Source organism: Phascolarctos cinereus, unplaced genomic scaffold (genome assembly GCF_003287225.1).
Source record: "Phascolarctos cinereus isolate Bilbo 61053 unplaced genomic scaffold, phaCin_HiC Scaffold_4;HRSCAF=312, whole genome shotgun sequence".
NCBI classification, from domain to species: Eukaryota; Metazoa; Chordata; class Mammalia; order Diprotodontia; family Phascolarctidae; genus Phascolarctos; species Phascolarctos cinereus.
This window is the reverse complement of record NW_027555847.1, coordinates 518,490,061-518,510,155: the sequence shown is the minus strand read 5'-3', so window position 1 is coordinate 518,510,155 and position 20,095 is coordinate 518,490,061. Positions and strand designations below refer to the sequence as shown.

The 20,095-nt window shown below is 39.2% G+C and overlaps 1 protein-coding gene across 1 annotated transcript in view; it reads right to left on the bottom strand.

Moving 5' to 3' along the window:
- The window catches only part of IMPA2 (inositol monophosphatase 2), a 76,393-nt gene that overhangs the window by 55,613 nt on the left and 685 nt on the right, over positions 1–20,095 (bottom strand).

Sequence of the window (20,095 nt, the reverse complement as noted above, 5' to 3'; positions counted from 1 at the left end):
GTAATTCTATGATCCTATGATGCTTAACTGACTAAACACACACACACACACACACACACACACACACACATTGAACATATACAGGATAGAAAGCTATTCCACCTCCTCCCTCCTACCACTATCACTCACGTTTTTCTTATTCTGTTCCTTTTGAAGAAGTATCTTTTCTATATTTCCCTAAACTATGAATTTGACCATGTCCCTCCCCTACTCAATAAACTCCAGTGGCTCCATATTGCCTCTGGGATCAAATGTAAACTCTTTGGTGTTTACAACCCTTCACTATCTGGCTCCAATCTATGTTCACAGTCTTATTTCATATTATTTCCTTCCAAGCATACTTTGGTGTAGTCACACTGGCCTTCTTGCTGTTCTTCACCCCAATACACCCTCTTCTAATTCCCTGCCTTTACACTACCTATCTCCCATACCTGGAATGCTTTTTCCTTCTCACCTCTGTGAGTGTCCCTTACTCCCTCTGGTTGGAGAGGTGGAGGGTGGATATCTGGGAACTCCTCCTAGACTCTCAGAAGAGAGTAACCAGGGAATTCATTTCATCATTTCCTACCTGGCTGACTTCCTGGATTTCAAGATCTGCAGAAACTCATCAACTCTGAAACTCACACCTCCTCAGCACCCTCTCCCCATGCCCCTCCCTGCCTCTGAATGGAGAAGTTGGACAATGGAGACTCCTCCCTGAGCATTTAAAGAAGACAAGGAGGGAATTCACCTCATTATTTCCTACCTGGCAGATCTCCTGAATTTCACTGATCTCCAGGAACTCATCACTCTGCAAGATGAAATCAACTCTGTAACTCATACCTCCTCACATCATTTCCCACCTCAGCTGTAGGGACTTCATTATGCCCCCACACCTGGTCCTTCTTGTCATTGTTTAGTCATTTTCAGTCAAATCTGACTCTTCTTGACCCCATTTGGGATTTTCTTGGCAAAGATATTTGAATGGTTTGTCATTTCCTTCTCCAGCTCATTTTACAGATGAGGAAACTAAGGCAAACAGGGTGAAGTGATTTCCCAGGGTCACACAACTAATGTTTGAACTCAGGAAGATGAATCTTTCTTACTCCAGGCCTGAGGCTTTATCCATTCTGCCACTCTGCCACTTAACTACCCTTACCAGGTCCTGCCTTCTTTTTTAGTTCATTTTATGTCTTGTCTTCTCCCATTAGATTGTGAATTCCTTGCAGGAAGTACTCTTTTATGCCTTTCATTATATCCCCTGAGTACCATAGTGCTTGGTATTCGGTAGGTGCTTAATAAAGGTTTGATGACTATTTGTTAACTCTCAGATCCTCTAGTTTGTTTTTTTTCAAGGCTCAGCTCAAGTACTGCCTTCAAAATTAGCCCTTTGCTGATGGCCCCAGCTTCTGTGCCTTCCCCACACAATCATCTTTTGCATAGTTTGTATCTGTTGTATGTCTACATTTGGTGTTCAAAAGTTTTAACATAAATGTTACAAACATACTAAAAAGAATACTTGAAAGTTATAAAATATGTTTCTTATTAAAATTCAATATAGCCACCATCTTGTTGCTACACATTGCTCTAGATGATTTTTGAATTTTGTGAAAACTTTCATCAGTTACTGCTCAGTGACTAAAATGACTGCATTTGTAATCCTAGCCTTAAGATCATCCACAGAACAAGGATCTGATGCATACAGGACAATTTTGACATGATTCTACAAGAAAAAGTCTAATGGAGCTAGATAAGGTGACCAAGCGAGACCGTCTACAGATCCAACAATCTCAGAAAATGTCATGCAGAAAGTGTTGCATGATGCACAATGCATAATGACAAGGTTCCCCACCTCATTCAAATTTCTTAAAGTTAAATAAATGTACAAGAAAGTAAAATAATCAGGGGCAGCTAGGTGGCGCAGTGGATAGAGCGCTGACCCTGAAGTCAGGAGTACCTGAGTTCAAATCTGGCCTCAGACCAAACACTTGACACTTACTAGCTGTGTGACCCTGGGCAAGTCACTTAACCCCAATAGCCTAAAAAAACCCAAAACAAAACAAAATAGTAACTATTATTTGAGGGCAGCTAGGTGGCGCCATGGATAGAGCACTGACCCTGAAGTCAGGAGTACCTGAGTTCAAATCTGGCCTCAGTCCAAACACTTGACACTTACTAGCTGTGTGACCCTGGGCAGGTCACTTAACCCCAATTGCCTAAAAGCAAAAAAAAAAAGTAAAATAATCAAGCTTCCAAATAATGTTTTTATAAATCTGTAGAATTTATATTGCTGAAGTTACTAAAACTTAAAACTGCACTAAGACTTTTGGGACACATTTTGGGGCAAACACCCACCCCTACCCCTGATAACACTGTTAAGTTTCTAGAGGCCAAGGACTGTTTCCACCTTTGCCTTTTGATTTCCAGCTAACACAATACCTGGCACATAGTAGGTGTTTGATAAATACTTATTGAGTGATTCAGTCATATTTTAGTCACAGATCCCATCCACCAAATGGTTATACCAGTGAGGTCAAACTGACTCCTAAGGATCACCTTGCTTTTACCCATACTTTGTTTATAGACACCTGAAGTTTTATTGCTAATCTCTCCTAGAATTTTTTTTCCTGGGAATTTCTGACCATCTCTATAGTTAGTCTCCTTCCTATGTTGCATTCGCTTTGTGGATGTGCATGGGTAGTTTCTGCTTATACTTTCCTTTTTAATTAAAGCTCTTTTGATGGGATTTGCAAGGCTCTAGGCAAATACTAGTGGAAAAAAAAGAGAGAGGGCCTTGTTAGGTGTACTCTAGACTTGATGAAGAGTCTATAATGCCTATTATTTTAAACAATGGTCCAGAAATCTAAAACCTATTGTTAGACACTGGGAATATTGCAGACATATCGGTTACCCGTCAGGTCAACAAAAACCCCAGTATCCCTAAGAAGGGCATCACCTATTATCACTACTTATATCTGCTCCATTATTGGGTTATCTCTCATCTTTTGGCACAGCCTGGCATATTAGAACTTTAGACTTAGAGACAGAAAAGACCTGGGTTTGAAATCTGCCACTGGCACTTACTAGCTATATGACACTGGCCAAGGCATTTCACCTCTTCGACACAATTTCTTCACCTGTAAAATGAAAATAATAATTTCTGTAGTATTTTTGTAGCATGACATGGTGGATATAGAGCTGACTTCCAAGTCAGAAAGACTTGGGATCAAGGCTTCTCTTTTATACATACGAGCTGTGTGACCCCAGGAAAGTCACTTAAAGTCTCAACACCCCTGATTGGCTAAGATATTAAGGTGAAGAATAGTTGCTGACCAGCATTCTTAGACAGAGTTCCTTCTGCCAAGGAAACCACAGGTCTAGATCAAAACAACAAAATCAGAAACAACAAGAAGCACTTATTAAGCACCTACTAAGTGCTAGGCACTGTGATAAGCACAGGGAATATAAACATAAAGAGAAAGAAGACAGTCTCTGCCCTTAAGAAGCTTACATTCTAATGGTGAGGTGGGGAACACAACACATAAAAGAAAGTTGGAATGGGAGGAGACTTGAAAGTATGGCAAGCAGACATGGGTAGAGTTCAGAGTACAACCTGGAGGGGAATGAGAGATGGCTGACCTGGACACCCTCTTTTTAATTTTTTTTTATTTTTAACACATGTTTTTAAATTTTTGGGTTACAAATTTTCTCTCTTCCTCTCTCCCCACCCACCCTCATTGAAAAGGCAAGTATCTCAATACAGGTTATAGATCTGTAGTCATGCAAAACACAGTAATCCTGTTGTGAAAAACTAAGTATATTTCCTTCATCCTATTCTACCCCCCCACTGGACACCCTTCTTAATGGAGGTTCTGGGAGGAGTCACCCACTGAGAGAGAGAAGCCTCAGGGGCAAAAGGTACTTCCACTGTGTGAATTTTAAGGCTTGAGTGAGGCTTCAGACTTAAGAACTGGGATATGGTACCAGGAGGCCAGGAGACTTATCTCACAGGATTATTGTGGGGAATCAAATGAGGTTATACATGCAAAGGATTTGCAAACCTTAGAGAGGTACATAAATTTCAGTTTATAGGATAAGAGATCTAGAACTAGAAGAATCTTCACAGGTCATCTCATCCAATCTGCTCATTTCTTAAAGATAAGGAAGAGTTTAAGTGACTTGCCCACCTCTTCACTCCCCTAATCTTGCTTTTCTCTCTTCAAGCCACTGCCTTCAATTGATCATGGCAATGATACCACCCCCTGTGCCTCTAAGGACTTCAGTTTCTTGCCACATAATTCTCAGCAGTATTTTCTATATTCTTTCTGGAAGGCATCGTTTGTGTCCACGTGAGTCAGCAGGTATTTGAACTGGCCATCAGGTGTGACAAATCTTGGGCACCTTTCTGGCACATTCTCTGACAACACACAGCAGTTATTGTCAAATCAACAGTCATCTCAGAATCCCTCAGAAGAGAGTTACTAACTACCATTACTCATTTGTTTTTCTTCGGACCTTTCCTGGATTCTCTCTCACATGCTGGTACTCGTGAATCCACCTCATCATTCTACAACAAATAGTAGCTGCTTCCTTTTAGATTATCTAGCTTTCTCCTCTTCAAAGAGACTCAATCATTACTTAACTCCAAATAGTCAGTAGCCCTTATTCCCCTTGCTCCTTTACAACTCTTTTGCCAGCATTCTGACAAATCAGCATTCCTTTTCATCTTGATTTTTTTTATAATAGGGGTCCTTTTTCCATTTTAAAAGAAATCTTAACTCTCTCTGGTAACCTGAAAGGTTGAGAGGTTAAGTGAAATCAACAAACATTTAATAAGCAGTTCCTATGTACCAGGAATTATGCTAAGTACTGGGGGTACAAGGAAGGTCTATCCCCACTCTAAAGGAGCTTATCTAAGGGGGGAGACAATATGCAAACCAACTATGTACCCAACAAGCTATATACAGAATAAACTGAAGGCAGTTTCAGAGGGAAGACCCTAAGATTAAGGAGGACTTAGAAAGACTTCTTGTGGAAGATGCAACTTTATCTGAGACTTGAAGGAAGCCAGGGAAGTTAGAAGGTGGAGATGAGAAGAGTGAGAGTTCCAGGCCCAGGAGATAACCAGTGAAAATGCTTAGAGTCAGGAAATGGAGTGTGGTATGCAAGAAACAGCAAGGAGGCAGGCCATTGTCACTGGATCACAAAGCACATGGCAGGGGAGTAAGGTATGAGAAGACTAGAAAGGTAGGAAGGGGCCAAGTAATGGAGGGTTTAAAAGTCAGAGGGATTTTATATTTGATCCTAGAATAAGGAGCCAATGGTGTTTACTGATTGGAGGGTGACATGGTCAGACTTGAACTTTAAGACCACTTTGATAACTGAGTGGAGGACAGAATGAAGTGGAGGAAGAGACTTGAAGAAGGGAGACCAACCAGAAAGCTATTGCAATGGTCCAGGCAACAAGGGCCTCCACCAGGGTGGTTGAATGCTATTGCAACAGGAAAAGGTAGAAACGATAGGACTTGGCAAGTGATTGGCTATAGGAGTATGTGAATGTAAGAGAGAGTGAAGGGTTGAGGATGACATCTAGGTTGCAAGCCTGGGTGACTGGGAGGATGGTAGTACCTTTCACAGTAATAGTATATTTTTTTGGTTGTTTTTTTGGCTAGGCAATGGGGTTAAGTGACTTGCCCGAGGGCACACAGCTAGTAAGTGTTATATGTCTAAGGTCGGATTTGAATTCAGGTCCTCCTGACTCTAAGGCCAGAGCTCTGTCCAACGTGCCACCTAGCTGCCCCCGAGTCATAGCATATTTAAAAAGGAGAGGGCATAGGGAAGAGTAAATCAGTTCAGTTTGGGACATGTTGAGTTTGAGCGTGCTTACCTATTTTTCTAGACAGGAGACCATTCTATACTTTCAATGTAGTTGATATTTACTTGGCCATGACAAAGAGATAAACATCACATGCTGTTATATAGGTGACTATGAAATTTTCCATGCTCTCCAATTTTTTTGGTGGTGGTAGTGGGAGATCCTCAGTCTTTTTTCATTGTTGCTAGTAGCTCTTCTGACCAACTCCTTGAAAAACTCTGGCAACCACCCATGGGGGTCTTCAATTTAAAAGCTATCACTCTTCCTTGCTTCATCTATTTTCCCTCCTTATTAGCACTGTGACAGGCACATCCTACTTGGCAGACAAGAGTGATGTAGTTGGAAAGTAGGCAGGATTTGGAGTCAAGAGTACCTGGGTTATAATCCAGGCTTTGTCACTAACTACCTGTGTGACATTAGGTGAGTCATTTAACTTCTCTGGGCCTCCACTTCCACATTTATAAACTAAAGAGTTTGAACAAGATTACATTTAAGTTTCCTTCAAATGCTATATTTGTGATCCTATGAATTTCCTTTCCCTTTTCTTACTAACTTTCTCATTCTTCTTGGATCCTTATCCTTCGGTCTTTGTCCTCCTCCTCATCCTGGATTCTAACCTCTGGCTTTCTTCATAATTCCAAAACCTCCAAATCTCCTTCTTTATAATGCCTTCTCTTTCTGTGGTATAAATTTATGTTAACATAATCTCAACTGGGCCCTCGCTTCTAGAAAGTATTCCTTATATGCCTCTCTAATTGTTTCACTATCCCACTCACCACTGTTCCAAACCCTTTTCCTCCTTCACCTGTTTCACATAAAAGAGGTGGCCCTTCTGGCCAACACAAACCCTAAACATCACCCTTGATCCCATTCCACTTTGTCTTCTCAATCTCTCACTAATCTTCATTGTCTCTCAATCTACTGGTTACTTTCCTCTTCCTACAAATACACCCATGTCTCCCCCACCTTTTAAAAACCCTCACTTCATCTGAGCATTCTTTTTTTTTTTTTTGGCTAGGCAATGGGGTTAAGTGACTTGCCCAAGGTCACACAGCTAGTAAGTGTTATGTGTCTGAAGCCAGATTTGAACTCAGGTCCTCCTGAATTCAGGGCCAGTGCTCTATCCACTGCACCACCTAGCTGCCCCTCCTCTGAGCATTCTCACTAGGTACCATTCTATACTTCCCTTCCCTTTCATGGCTAAACTCCTTGAGAAAACCATCTTCAATTGATTATCTTCACTTCCTCTCCTCTCACTCTCTTCTAAACTCTTGGTAATTTGGCTTTCAACCCTATCAAAGGAGGTAATATTTGTAAAGTGCTTAGCACAGTGCTTGATAAATTAAATAAGTTGGCACCATATATGTTTATTCTCTTCCTTTCCCCTCATCCCTCTTCATCATTCAACTGAAACTGTTCTTTCTAAAGTTACCAATGATGTCTTTACTGCCAAATCTGATGGTCTTTTCCTAATCCTTATCCTTCTTAATCTCTCTGCAGCTTCTGACATTGTTAATTACTCTCTGTTCTCTAGGTCTTCATAACATTGCTCCTCTCTTCCTACCTGCTGGACCTTCTCAGTCCATTTCGCTGAATCTTCCTCTGGGTCATGCCCACTAACTGAGATGTCTCTCAAGGCTATGCTGGGCTCTCTTCTCTTCTCTCTACACTCTCTAGTTTGGCATTCACATAAGCTTCCATGAGTTCAATTATCACCTCCTTGCAGGTGATTCTCAGATCAATTTATCCAGCACTCACTTCTCTTCTGACCTCATCTCACATCACCAACTAACTATTAGACATCTCAAAATGGATGTCCTGGAGATATTTCAAACTCAGCATGTCCAAAACAGAACTTAACACCTTTCCTCCCAAACCTTCTCCCCCTCCAAGCTTTACCATTATTGCTGAGGGCATCATTATCCTCTCAATTGCCCAAGCTTGTGACTGCAGTGTCACCCTTGACTTCTTAACTCAACCCCCCTCCTCACACACACATATCCAGTCTGTTGCCAAGTTCTCTCATTTCTACTTTCACAAAATCTCTCTTATATGTCCCCTTCTCTCCACTCACATAACTACCACATTGGTTCTCATCCTCATCACCTCATGCTTAGACTGTTGCAATAGACTATTGGGAGCCTACCCCCAACTCCAATCCATTCTCTACTCAGCTATCAAGCACACATCAGACCATGTCATTTCCTATTCAACAAACTCCAAGTATTCCCTATTTTCTCCAGGGCCAAATATAAAATATTCTGTTTGACTTTTAAGGCTCTTCACAACCTGACCCCTTCCTACTTTTCTAGTCTTCACTTTACCCCCCTCCTACATAATACAATCCAGTGAAACTGACCTTCTTGTTCCTTACACATGACTCTCCACTGTCCATCTCCATGCCTTTTCACTGGACACCCCCTATGCCTGGCATTTGCTCTCTTCTTCATCTCTTCTTTCTGGCTTCCTTAAAAACTTAGTTCAAATTCCATCTTCTGCAAGAGAGCTTCCCTTTCTTTCCCACACTCCATTTTTAGTGCTTTCTCTTTGAGATTACTTCCCATTTAGTGTATATATCTTCTATTTATGAATATTGCTCTGTAAATATCTTCTATATACAGAGTTTACACTGTATATATCTTCAATATTCACACTTTCTGTTTGTCTTTCCCATTAGAATGTATATTATAAAGTCAAAATGGATACTTGACCTAGATATAAAGAGAGATTTTACAAGAAAACTAAAAGAACACAGAACATATTACTTATCAGACTTATGAAGAGGCAAATAATTTATGAACAAATGAGATAGAGTGAAAAATTAGGTGTAAAATGGATAATTTTGATTACTTTAAATTAAAAAGGTTTTGTATACAAATAAAACAAGTGTGCCAAGCTCAGAAGGAAAATAGAAAATTGGGGGAGAGGGAAATTCATAGACAGTTAATCAGATAAAGGTCTTATATCTAAAACATGTCCAGAATTTTGTGAAATCTATTAGAATATAAGTCAGTTCCCAACTGATAGATGGTCAAAGAATATGAGCAGGCAGTTTTCTGATGAAGAAATAAAAACAACTTATAGTCACATAAAAAAAAGATCAAAATCATTATTGATTAGAGAAATGCAAATTAAAACAACCTTGAGAAATCATTTTACACCTACCAGATTGGCCAAAATGATAGAACAGGAAAGTGATAAATGTTGGATGGCATATGGAAAAATTGGGACACTAATTCATTGTTGGCAGAATTGTGAACTGAGGTAGCCATTTTGGAGAGTAATCTGGAATGACGCACAAAGAGTTATCAAACTACCTATAACCTTTGACCCAGCAATACCACTACTTGGTCTATTTCCAAAGATAATTAGGGAAAAAGGAAAAAAAATCTATATGTTCTTTTTTATTTTATTTTTAATTAATAAAGTAAGCATTTCTGTAACAGTGTACAATAAAAAAAGATGATCATACATGAAACTGCAAATCTAGTATGCACAACTTGAATATTCCTTTCAAATGTAGAACAAAATTATCACGTAAATATTTTTCTTTTTTTTCTTCCCTTTCCCCCACCCCCTGCCCTAGAGATGGCTACCATTAGACACAAAAGGAATCTATATGTTCTAAAATGTTTATAGCAGCTTTCCTTGTGGTGGCAAAGAACTGGAAATTGCAGGGATGCTCATTAATTGGAGAATGGCTGAACAAGCTGTGGTATATGATTGTGATGGAATACTACTGTACTCTAAGAAATGATGAACTCAGTGTCTTTAGGAAAACATGGAAAGATTTGCATGAAATAATGAAGAGGGAAATGAGCAGAACCAAGATAACTTTGTGTATAGTATCAACAATATTGTTTTAAGAACTATTTTGAGCAATTTTTATTTTATTATAAATACCCAAATAAAGTATAAAGAACATATGAAGAAAGACATTATCTGCATCCAGAGAAAGAACTGATAAATAGAAGCATGTGTAGAATAATTTTACATATATATACTTATTTGTGTCTAATGGCGGCCATCATGAGCTGGGATGAGGGGGAGAGGGGGGAAGGGATGGAGAGAAGAAAAGAAATTTACATGATAATTTTGTTGTATATTTGAAAGGAATAACAAATTGTGCTTAGTAAATTCGCAGTTTCATGTGCAATCTTTGTACTATGTTATAGAAATACTTGTTTTATTCCATATATTAAAAATAAAATTAAAAAATATTTATTCTTTGAGAGCTGAGACATATTTTTACCTTTCTTTGTATTCCCACCTTTTAGCACAGTGCCTGGCACACAGTAAACACTTAATAAATGTTTGTTGACTGACTTCTTCAACTTAAGTTCTTCTGTTCCATACAATCTTTCTTTGTAATCACCAATAAAGTCTTCTTGTCTTTAATAGTTCTTTTCAATTTAATTTGACTTTTGCATTTACTAATTAACAATATCACTGAATATCTGATTTTGAAATATCTCCCAGATAGGTAGCAATTGTCTTCTTGTATATATATATATGTGTGTGTGTGTGTGTGTATATATATATATATATATATATATATATATGTATATGTTATTTTTTCATGAGATACATTTTTTTATATGAGGCAATTGGGGTTAAGTGACTTGCCCAGGGTCACACAGCTAGTAAGTATCAACTGTCTGGTCTAAGATACTGAACTCAGGTCCTCCTGACTCCAGGGCTGGTGCTCTATCCACTGAGCCACCTAGCTGTCCCCATGAGATACTTTTAGTTATTAAACACACTCAACTTTTCTTGAATTAAGTACTTATAATATACAGATGTGAAGTGTCTAAGTAGTCTAGCAGCTATGGATCATTAGTTCTTGGTCTTGAACCATATCTTCTGACATTTTTCACTGCCCTCCCCTACATTCACTTTCACTTTCAAGGGACAAGGTATCCGTCAATGCACATAAAGACATTTGGAAGCTCTTGTCGAATTCCACGCTCTCTGCAAAAGATGTCGGGATATATGTACCATGATCTATAAAGTAGCCTGATTCCTTAATAATAACAGCTACATGTGTATGTGTATGTGTGTATGTGTGTGTGTGTGTATGTGTGTGTATATATATAATATATATAATACTATATAACCATAGCACTTTAAAATTTTCAAACCACTTTACAAATATCTCATTTTATCCTCACCATGACCCTGGGAGGTAGATGGTGTTATCCCCATTTTATGGATTAGGAAACTCAGTCAGGAAGAGGTTAAGTAACATGCCCAAGGTCACATAGCTAGTAAATATCTGGTAAGTGGCTAAGGTGGGATTTGAACTCAGATCTTCCTGACTCCAGGCCTAGCACTCTGTCCATTGCTCTGATGTTCATCCATGAGCCCTGCAAACAGAAATATCCATGTGTCTCATGAAATGATGCTTTTTTTTCTTGTTGGCTTGGGGCCTACAATGTACACCAATGCTTTTGGTGCACTAATTAATTCCACCAACTCTTTTATTTGCCTTTCCAAGGGGAGCCCGTCAGTCATCCTTCTATTTTACTGCAACTTCCTTATGACTTTAGATTTAATTTATAGCAAGAATGGCAACAATATTATGATTTGGATCCTCTAGTCTATTGGACTGGTGAACTGGTTGTTGAACAAAGATAGTACAATAAGAATACCAACAGTTACCCTGTTTGGAGAACATTCCACCTTAGTCATGTATATCACCTCTTAAAAGGCAATATTCTTAGCACCTTCTGTCCCCTTTCTACCATTCTGCCCTTGTCACTTGCAGAAGCAAATCCACTTCATGGTTCATTGTGGTAAAAAATGTCATCATCTAACGGCCAACTTTCTGGTGATGAGCCTTTCTAATTGGGTTGGTCCCAATTAAGGTAGCCAACACAGTCTTCATCAACTAGGGCTTTAATAAAAGACTTTTGAGGTTGGCAAAAACCTACGTAAGCTTATGCCCTGTCTGGTAAAGTCTTCAAGGCCCCATGGTCACAAGCTTGGAACTGAAGAGGAGTTGTGAAAATGTACCCCATTTCCCTCTTTGCAGGGGTAGGGAAATAAGCACATAGACTATTGCATAAACTGTCACACATAAATAGTGTCTTAATTGTCTTTGCTAAACTGCTTTCCCTTCTTCCCTCCCCACATCTTTCTTTAATACTTGTTTTCAAGGAATAGCACTACAGATAGAAGGAGAAAAGATATATTTTGTAAGCTGTGAAAACAAAATGCAGCAATAAGATTGAAAAAGTCAAAATAACAACAAAAGAACCCAAGGCTAATACCACACTATGCTGTAACAACAGAAAAAGGATTTTGTTGGGGATGCGGAGAATTTGAATGCATTAAAAAAAAAGGGGGGGGCAGAGGCAGGTAGGTGGCACAGTGGATAGAGCTCTGGCTTTGGAGTCAGAGGGACCTGAGTTCAAATACGACCTCAGACATTTGACACTTACTAGCTGTGTGACCCTGGGCAAGTCACTTAACCCTGATTGCCTCACCAAAAAGCAAAAAAGAAAAAGAAAAAAAAGGGCAACAAGAAAAGAATGTATACAAAATTTTAAAAAAGGAAAGAGATTGTGAAAATTTTTTTTTCAATAAATTTATCTGATGAAAAAAGCTGACACTCACAGCCTATAATGAAATGACACAAAATTGTAAGAATAATACATATTCCCTAATTTTCACAGGATAAAAATGTCTTCTAAAAAGGAAAAACAAATTTTGAACAACCACTGGAAAAGATATTCATATTCTAATACTAAGGAAAAAATAAATCAAAACAAATTTGAGGTAGCACCTTACGCTTATCAATTTAGCAAAAAATGTTGATTATAAAATTCAATGTTGGTAGTGCTATGGATTGACATCATTATTAATTCTCCATTGGTGTACTTATAAATTGGTTCAGTTTTTTTAGAGGGCATTCTGGCAATATAAGTTGAGTTACTTCAAAGTGCCCTTTAAATCTTCCCTTCTTCATGCTAAATATCCCTAGTTCCATTTCTAATTCTATAAGCTTCATATGGGATGATCTCATGAACCTTCTTTAGGGGTACTCCATTTTATCAATGGCATTCCTGAAATGTGGTGCCCAAAGCCAAACTTAATATTCCAAACTTTCTCACCCCTCCTTTAAAACCATGGCCAAATACAATGGGACTCTCACCCAAATCCTCTGGACATTGCCTCTCTTAATGCAGCTCAAGATTGCTTTTTGCCTGTCATACCGCACTGCTACCAAATCTTACTCAAACAAACTGCTGTCCAATCATGTTTCCTTCATCTTATGAAATCCATTTTGAACCTAAGTGTAAAAACTTACATTTATTATTAAATTTCAGCTTATTAAATTTGACCATTTTAGGCCATTGGGATCTTTTGGGCTTCTGCCCTACATTCTTTAATGTATGATATATCCCTCTCAAGTCCTTACATTAAGCCAAAATCTGCTCCTCTTTACCTTTTGGGTCAACAAAACAAGTCCAAATAGCAGCCCTTTAATCAAAAATAACTATCACATCTTCCATAAGTCTTCTCTTCTCTAGTCTAAACAATCCAGGTTCATTCAATTGATTCTTGTAGTGGGATCACTATGTCAAGCTATATCTCTTTAGTCCTCTTACCTATCCTGGAAGCCTTACTCTAGATGTGCCCCAAACTGTCATTGTCTGTTCCCAGAAAGAATACATGATCCAGAATACTAGGCTGACCAGAATCACAAAATCTCAGTAATTAAAGGGACCTCAGAAGTCAACTAGTGTAATCCACACCTGAATAAGAATTCCTTCTACAACCTACCTAAAAAGTAGGTTGGTCATCCAGACCTTGATCAATAACTTAAAGTTGGGACTTGAAAGGTTGTCATGTGAAACTTAAAATCCTTGTATTTTAAAATGTCAATTCCATTCTTACATTGTTTGGTGTGCATGTCTTGGACCTGTCAATTCATTTTTTTGAGAAAGCATTCATGATATACAAGCATGAGGCTTCTGTATAACCTACAAGTTTTGGCCACTCATTTCTTCAAGACCATTTGGTGTTCAGTCATTTCAGTTGTGTCTGACTCTTCCTGACCACATTTGATGTTTTCTTTGCAAAGATACTGGAGTGGTTTGCCATTTTCTTCTCCAGCTCATTTTACAGATCAGGAAACAGACAAACAAGGTTAAATGATTTGTCCAGGATCACACACTAGTAAGTGTCTGAAGCCAGATTTGAAAAACAATGACAATGATAACATCCTTTTTTAATAATACATAATTCTGGCAAAAAAGAAAACAATTTAAAGTTGGGGAGAACCCACTACTTCCCAAAAGAAAGGAAAGTCCACTTATGGGTAGCTTTAATCTTCTGGTAGTCTTTCCTTACAGCAAGCCTAAATTTGCAGGATTCAGCAGGATTATCACCTCCCTCCTTTTATTGTGGCTTTATTTTTAGTAGCGAAAAGCGAAACAAGACTACATGACTGATGATTGAGAAATGGCTAGATATTTGCCTGGCCTTAATGAGGGCCCAGTTGCCATTAGTTAAACATAAATTTGTAGTGGATGAATTAGCATGCTTCCAGGATATCCTACAGGTTTATTCAGGAATGCATAAATAGGATTGAAAGAGGCATATGGAGAGAGTAATCCAAGGTAGGAGATGGCAAGGAGTGATTGGTTATAGGGTAGGGAGACAAGGAATTCCACTATAGGGGACAGTGTAGAATTGATCTCTTCCCTCAGACTTGAGATGGGGAAGAGGAGAGAGTACAGTTTTAATACAGGGGTGATAGCTGGGGAAAGAACAAAGTGTAGACAGAATGGACTTCAATGGCCCCTCTAAAATCTGAATTCCTCAATCTTCTCAGTTCCCAAAATCATACTTTTCTTCATTTCACTTCAACCACTTAACAACGTGGTCACACCTTAGATGTCAACATCTCTCAAAACTGCATTGCTTCTAAGTTCCAGAACTTTGTGATTCCACTTTATTCATGCCCACACAATTCTGTTTTTTCACTCCCCCTACTCCTTGATTCACACTGAATCTACTCTGCTCCCTTACTGTTACTCTTGAGTCCTTTCTCTTCTAGTTTAGGTCCCCCATGCTTGTTATTATACTTAAGCTTGTCCATTTCTAGTGCTATAGTAACATCTCACTAGCTGCTGTCCTAGAATCCATCTTTGCTCTTTCCACATTCTCCCCCCAGTCCAGCTAATCCTACTGTTCCATCCCACCTGTTTGTGGGTGACCACCACAAATTTGTTTTTCTTCTCTTTTTCTCCAAGGCTGGAACAACACTGGAGAAAATTGTAGTATTCAGCTGATTCCCAGCTGGGCCTTCACAGCTGCTCCACATCAAACTTTATCCTTATCTCATGAACCACAGTATCATTTTAAAGCTTTCCTTCTTTCCTCTCACCATCAACCCCAGCCACATTCCCACAAATGTGGTAGATAACTCAGCTTCCTACTTTACTGAGAAGACAGAAGCTATCTGACATAAACTCTTCTAACCTTACTCCTCCATAATTAAAACCTCTGCATCATCACCTTCTCTCTTTTTACTGCTACCACAGAAAAAGGACCAGCCCTGTTACCTACTACGGTAATCCCTCTGTTATGCCCTTTATCTGATATTTTATCACTTCCTTCAGAGCTTTGCTCTAAGTATCATCACTTCCTTCTCATATCTTGAATTTCTCCTTCCTCATTAGCTCTTTCCTATAATGCTTACAAACATGCTCAGGTCTCCCCAATGCTTTTTTTTTTCCTAACAAGCTTCCTTTTACCCTGTAGCTCATTCAACTACCATTCCATCTCTCCTCTTAACTGCTAAACTTAGAAAAGTTATTCATATTGAATGTTTCTACTTCCTCACTCCCTACTATACATCCATTAATACTGAATTGGGTTTCTGAATTCATCATTCTAATAAACTTACCTGAAGTCACAAAAAATCTTCTAATCATCTTCTTATTCTCCTTGACCACTCTGTAGTCTTTGACAATGTGGGTCACCTCCAAGTATAGGGTACTTTCTCCTCATTCATCTTCAAAAACATCACATTCTTCTGGTTTTCCTCCTATCTCTCTAGTTGCCCCCTTTTTAATATTCTTTGAATCTTTGTTCCTATCCTGACCACTTAATATTAATGTTTCTCAGGATTTCATCTTTTATCATCTTTTCTTTTCTCTACTCCTCTTCTCTTCCTCTCTCTCTCCCCTCCTTTCCCTTCCTTCTCTCCCCCTCTCCCTCCCTCTCTACCTCTCCCTCCACTCTTTCTCAGCAATCCCATTTCTTTTCATAACTTCAAAAATCAACCTCTATGCAGATAACTTCCAAATCTGTATCTCTCGTCCTAGTGTCTGTGCTGAGCTTGACTGCCATTTCCATGTGGCTATACTACTGGCACTTCTAACTCATTACACCTAAAACATGGGATTTACCTTAAGCATTTATCTCATCATTTCACTCCCCCACTCAATGTACTCTAATGGCTCCCTCTTACCTTTAGGATCGAATATAAATTCCTGTTTAGCTTTCAAAACCCTTCACAACTTGACTCCTACCTTTCCAGCCTCATTACATTACTCTCCTCACAATCTACTGGCCTAGTTAGCCCTCCCACATAATACTCTATTTCCTTTCTCTGTCCCTTTGCACCAACTATTTCCCGTGCTTGGGGGAAAAAAACACAAACTTTAATTTCTTTCAAGACTTAGCTTAAACACTTTACCTTCTACCTGAAGTCTTCTCCACTGCCCTCCCAGCTCCCTAGTGCTCTCCTTCCCTAAACTACCTTGTATTTATTCTTTATATACTTACATGTACTTACTCCCATGATAGTGTGTAAGCCCTTTCAGAACAGGAACTGTGTGTGTGGTGTGTGTGTGTGTGTGTGTGTGTGTGTGTGTGTGTGTGTGTTTGTGTTCCCAGCACCTACCACAGTATATTACAAATTCATTGATTGATTGGATGTATTATAGAAAGCTTTGAATTGCTAAATCATTTTTTGTCTCTGTATCCTCAGCATCTTATGTGGTGTCTTGTATTTACTAGTACTTAATGAATGTATTAAATTCTTAAGTGAAAATAGAAATAGAGGGGGCAAGAAGAATTTAACTCATTACTTGCTTGTTGGGGTGGGGTCAGGGAGAACCACTAAAGTCAATAATGAATGAGAAAGTTGAGTGGGACTGGTATAGCAATAGAAGCATTAGTGCTATGAAGTACCTTGGAAATAATTCAGTCCAATCCACTCATTTTACAGCTGAGGAAATCAGGACCCAGAGTGGCCAAAGCAAATTATTCAGTCTTTTGGTAGAACCTGTGTCCTATCTCCTAGTATGGTCTTTTTCCTACTACACCATGATGTTTCTCAGCTATATTCCAAAAACCAAAAGTGCTCTGGTTATGTTTTTTTGTGTACCTCATGGGAACTGTGGTAGCCATGAAAACTACTTTGGCTGAAGAAGACTCAATTTGTTAAAAACCCATTATTTAAAAACCCTAACTGGACTAAGTATCTAGACTAAAAAGTTTTAAAATTAGCCTTATGATTATCTTGTAAGGTAATTAGAAAGACAGTTTGTACTTCTTCCATAAGGGTCACACTGATCTTGTGTGGCTTTAGTTTTCCACAGCAATGGTCAGTTATACTCTTTCCTATCTGCCAGGCAGGATGCATCAGCATAATGCTCGAGAGCTCCCAGAAACCAGGGATTCCATGACTAGACTCCTAATTGCAGAATCTTTGCTCCACCTTCCCTTTTTTTCAGCTTTTCTTGTATGTTACAAAAAATATATTTGCCTTCTTGTTTAGCCATTTAGAAATTTCTTCTCTTTGTCATCCTCCCAAGCTAACCGAGCAGAGCCTAAACAGCTTCTGAATCTTTGGGGAAGGTTTTTCCAAAAGCATCTTAGAAACAAAAGGTTTATATGGGTCTTTAAACGTATAATGGTGATATACACTTCATAAATGAGGGTGAGAGAAAGGATAAGATAAGAAAGGGAGAAGAGTTGCATTCTTGGAGGAAGCTATGTTTTCCAGGAAAGTCTGCCAACCTTTTTTTCCTTTCCCTATCCTCCCCAAGTTTTGAAGGGCCTATAGCTTTCAGCAATTAAGAAAGATATGATGATAAACAGGTAGGAATGTTTGCCCTTCAGTTATAACAATCAACATGTACAGGTTTGGAATCCTTCCTTTCCCACAGAGGAGAAGATAATAGAGATCAAGCCAAAAGGATGGTATTTCCACGGTATTCACTATGTAATATATTGTCCTTAACTGCATAACTTTCCATCAAAAATCATAGTACCTTCTATGCTACCTCCAGCCAGTCTCCATGTTGTGTTGCTTGCACCCCCTCTTTTCAGCTTCCCTTTATGTGCTGTCTTCCCCCAAGAGGCTATAAACTCCTTGAAGGTAGGGATGGACTTGCTTGCAATTGTATCCCCAGAAATTAGCACTATGTCAGGGACGTACCATCTATCCATCTATCTATACAGCATATCGAGTCATATTCAAGATCATAGAATGTTAAATCTGAAATGGACATTAGAAGTCAGCTTAACTCATGAAGAAATTGAGGCCCAGAGAGATTAAGTGACTCATGTGCCCAAGGTCACACAGGTGGCTAACTCAATTAATGGTAATGACCAAGTAAGGAGAGTATAGTATACCCACTCCCCCCCTTCATTCCACCTCTTTTCAGAATTACTTCAATGTCCCATTCCAAAAACTTGTAGACTTCCTTCAAAAACTGTCATTGGACTTGAAAAAAATGATTTTTAGTTGTAATTGGCCTAGTCTCACTTTTGAAAGGAAATCTTCTATTCAATTCTATTACCTTCCATTATTTCTCAAATAACAAAAAACTCCAGTAACTGCCTTAAGCAAGTAGTATATAATTAAGGTGAATTTGATGGACTTCTCAGGAAAGAGCTTCTCTCCCATCCCCCCCCAAAACCAAAGCAAAATTTTCCCTAAAAGAGAAAATGGCATTTCATTTATTTAACCTATTTGGTTTTTTATTAATCCTGCTGTTTGGTATCAAGGTTTAATTCAATAAATGTTTAAAGAGGGGCAGCTAGGTGGCGTAATGGATAGAGCACCGGCCCTGGAGTCAGGAGGACCTGAGTTCAAATTTGGCCTCAGACCAAACACTTGACACTTACTAGCTGTGTGACCCTGGGCAAGTCACTTAACTCCAATTGCCCTCACCAAAAAAAAATTAAAATAAATGTTTAAAGAGCACCTACTATATTCCTAACACTGCATCCAATGTCTATGGTAATTTTAAGTTCTAGACTCTTAAATACTTAAAAAAAAGTTCCAAACCTGATACTTATTCTCTTTGAGACTTGGGCAAATCCCTTTACCTCAGATTCTCAGCTTCTTCGTGTATCAAATGCAGGTGTTGAACAAGAGGGTCTTTAAAGTCACCCTTCCAGTTCTAAATCCTATGATTCCTTCTTAAGTGCAAATTGCTGATGACTGCAAAGTAGGAACTGCTTGGGTGATGTTTGTTATCAATGTTCTTGGTGCATGGGTTAGTGCTCACTTATATACCTTCTGATCTGTGCTTAGTGGTCTTTTCTCTTGGGCCCTAGACTTGGGAACCTGAGCTCGAAAAGCACGTCTTTGTTTTGTTTTTTCCTTTTGGAGGCAATCGAGGGGTTAAGTGACTTGCTCAGGGTCACACAGCTAGTGTCTCAGGCCGAATTTGAGCTCAGGTTCTCCTGACACCACTTCGCCACCTAGCTGCCCCACAAAGCATGATTAATAAAGTCGAACTTTGCTTTTTAAAAAGCCAGAGAGCTGTCAAAGGTCAAGGCCTGTGTCACTTTAACCTTCATCTGGTGCTTCCATAGAGCACCACGGGGACCCAGAGTGTGGGTGATGACATACACGCAGGGGACAAAAGAGAAATGCACCCCTTCTTGCTAAATGAAGAGAAAGCAAAGGTTCTTACAGGGAACAAAAAACAAAGGGCTTCTTTGACAATATCTCACCCTGTGTTGAGAAACTAGGCGCAGAGATAGTTTATCTGACAGCGCCACCAATCCAAAAGATTACCAGGCCAGAAGAACACAAGCATTCTGTCACCTCTAGACTGGGACTCAGAAGAGGAGGGTGGAGGGGGGGCGCGAGGTGGGGAGGGGGGGCGAGGTGGGGGAGGAGCGAGAGCGTGAGATAGGAGGTAAGGCCATATGGCTCCAGCCTACCCCAAACACCTTCCCACAAGCTAAGTGTTAGCCTCT